This window comes from Epinephelus moara, chromosome 5 (genome assembly GCF_006386435.1).
Source record: "Epinephelus moara isolate mb chromosome 5, YSFRI_EMoa_1.0, whole genome shotgun sequence".
Lineage (NCBI taxonomy): Eukaryota > Metazoa > Chordata > Actinopteri > Perciformes > Serranidae > Epinephelus > Epinephelus moara.
In genome coordinates, this window is record NC_065510.1 from 41,486,702 (window position 1) to 41,490,398 (window position 3,697).

Genomic DNA, 3,697 nt, shown 5'->3' on the forward strand with positions numbered 1-3,697 from the left:
AGTAACGTTGGAAGTACTGTAAAAGTAGTTGAGTTACTTTACTCAGGGAGTAACGCAGTAAAGTAACTGGTTACTTTTTAAAAGAGTAATGCAGTAATTTGATTACTTTTAAAGTAACCCTTACCCAACTCTGCTTACTCGTTATTTAATTCTTCTGTCACACACCCCAAATTTGGTTACTACATCCTTTCTTCTCAAAATTCAGACTTTGCATGTACGCCTCTGTGTCAGCCTCAGGGTTATTGCTGGTAATCTTAAGTGAGGCTAGATAGCTCACAAATGATTTTCATACCTGGTAAATAACATTTTATCCGTAATCCGTCACAAATCAAGCCACAAGCTTCATTAATTCTTTGTTGCTTGTGTCCGGCTTTCCATGATTTGGTGATTTGATGATTTTCTTTTTTTAAGCCAGTGAGGGCTACAGTTTTCCTTTACTAAGCGAGGAGGGTTTACCTTTGGTGGGATGTATCTCCATGACCTTCACATTGTCGTGCTGTCGGTCATAGTAGGTGTTTCAGAAGTTTGAGGTTGTGTTTTCTGCAATGCACTGCCTTTAAAAAACAATGTTCTTGTCTTTTTTTTGTCCCCCCCAAAAAATCAAAGTAATTGTAATATTTCCAGCTGCTAAGAGAGATTGCACAGAGATTATCCACTTTATTACCACTTTAACACCTGTGTGTTGGCAAACAGAATGCTTGGCAGAGAACATTTATTTGGTTGGGATCTTAGCTGGTGTTTGATCCCTCCAAGCTCGCTTCAGTGCCTCTTCCAATGCTGAGATGGATACAGAGATGGTCTTGCTTGGCCATGCAGTCAGGACTGTAGCATTCTTATGAATTATTTTATGAATTGTAGCATATGAATTCTTGATTTTTGGCCAATCTTCAGTAGCCTCACACGAGAGGAGGGGATGTTGCATTCCTTGATGCCAGCTGTATTTTATGACTATGATTTTGAGATATATTCCCCAGTGTTGAACGTCAAGAAAGCACTAACATTGCTGATAGCTACGTACTGCCTAAGAAAGCACTAACATTGCTGATAGCTACGTACTGCCTCTCATTCTATGGCGTTTGACACATAATGCATCAATCTGAAGAAAGAGACATCATGCCCCCCCCCCCCCCCCCGAATAATAATGAGCAACTTTGGGTCAAATAAATATCAGTTTCCATCGCATTATTTGTGCTTTCCCGAATAACATATTCAGATTTGGGTACAGTTCCATAATGGGTGACACAGAGAGACACAGAGACAGAGCAAGAGGGAGTAAATTAGGAAATAATGGCAGGACCGACCCATTGATACACACGGACTTCTATCTGTGGGAGAGGTACCGCTTCAGCAGGCAAAGCATTTGTATTTATGCAGTTTGCTGGAACCACACATTATAAAGGTCACACGCTGCAGCCAGTCTCTGACCACTGTGCAGTCAGTCTGTATTGCACTGAGGTTCTTTGCTAGCGGTACATTAGTGATGATCATATTAACATATGGTTATCTTTTATATTTATGAATTAACCATGACACAAAGCAACCACATTAAAATGGGACACACACCATTGTGGTTTGTGTGTTCCTTATCCTATAGCACATTCCATACATTTAAGGGGATTTTCCTTATTTTGATATAATAAGGCATAGAGCTTCTAATTGACTCCCAAATGATGAGGAATAGATAATCAATTCACTATCACCTGCATTCACTTAATAGGTTTCCTCATCTCCACTGAATTGATGGATTTGCTAAATGTCATTTTCTACAATCAATAGATAAATGTCATGTGATTATTTCCTATAAACTGATCATTTTGGAAATGTCATAATCTACAATCAATTATGTGATAAATGCGATGATTGACATAAAATAGTTTGATTAAATGCATCATCTGAAATTTACATAGGAATCAGTAGATGAGGGCACTCTATATGAGGAGGCTGTGTTCATCCTGACTCTCTCTTGCTCTTTGGCTCCGAGACCGCCTGTACACGTGTGGAAATCTGTGGAGCGAAGCCACAGAAAAAAGATGGGGACGTAGGTGTCAATCTTGTATTTTGATGCTTGAAAGAGGAGATAAGAGCGACCTCCTCCAATACGAAAGAGGCTCTCGTTTTTCTTGAAATCTGATTGGCTCAGCCGCAGTCATCAGTCATTACTCATGGCAGACCGGGCTAGTTTGACCGTTAGACAGAAAACATGGATAAAGCCGGTAAAAAAAAAGTGGCATGGAAAAAACTTGAATAAAAAAACTTAAATCTTTACAAGAAGAGGTAGCAAAGTGCTCCAAAATAACCGACCTGTTTGGCTGCGGCGTTGGCTGATGGGCTGAGGCTGCTGGTGTAGCTAAAGACGGAGATGGAGCTGGAGCCGATAGTGCCATTATAGCAGGTGCATTAACGTTAGCTAACATTAGTGAGTGTGTAATGAGCAAGGTTGGCTTTGGCAAATTGCGTATTTCTTTTAGGTGTCCGTTTCAAGAGGCCAACTAGCCTACTAGGTATTGCATAAGGTCATTATAATGTAAACCTGTACTAAAAGAAAATATGTACTTGCTTTTTTCCTGTGGATGCACGCAATAGCCTACATGCATGCAGGAACATGACGTCATTTTCGCTGAAATGTCAGGATGGCTGTTAACATCCGGCGATCATCGATTGCTGCTACTGTACTATGCTAGTGACCACACCGCTCGCTTTGGTCAATATTTGCTTTGTCTTTTCGTTGTAAACGTGTTGTTTTACTATTTTAACGTTACTATTGTTTTACTATTTACGTCGCCATTTACATGTAAACATGACATGTAAGCGAGCAAAACTATCATTTCAAAAACGCAAGGACAACAGTTCAAGCCACCACTGCTGTGTGCCGCTCTGCACAGCATCAGCTAGGTGTAATTCCTACCTAAGCTGTCACACCTTTCCAAAAGATAAAGACCTGCAGAGACGGTGGGTAGCCAACATCAAGAGGGATCATTTTACCGTCACGAATAGTTCACGAGTATGTTCGCGACACTTTCGCTCTGTTGACTTAATCAAGCCTCCCACTTCGGTTGGACGACAACGCCTGTGACCTGGAGCCGTCCCTGTTCTTTTCCACTGGAACAACTACCATCCCCCAACCCAACAACCTGGAGTTTGGGAAAGAACAGAGCGACCAACCAACACCATCCCAACAGAGACGCAGGCAGACCTCCCAGAAGATGATGACCCCCCGTCTCAGTATCCTCCTGACCATGACTACTGTGCCAGTACCGTGCCTGTTGCGCTGGACCTGTCCCTGAACGAAAACGAGGAGCTACAGGATGAAATAGCAAGGCTCCGAAAACAAATCAAGGAGTTGACCATCAGCAGCAAGTTCTGCTTGGAGCGGTTTTCTGCCTCTGATGAGGACATACGATTCTTTACCAGGTAAATAAAATATCCACCTCCTTTTTCTGATATGAAGTGTTAGAGCCGTAGAGCAGTAGCCCAAGCAGAAAGTAACAACAATATTATCTGGGTGGAGATGTGTGGTCCAGGTACTGACCTTCTTAAATATCCCAGGATGTTGTATAATAGAGATGACAATAAAGATCAAAGGACTAACATATTTGCAATTCAATGCTGAGTATTGACAATTAACATAGGCTAAAGCATACAAGGCTTGTCTTGGTTATATCAGAGATGATCTGAGTGATGAGTGGCAAGGGACAGT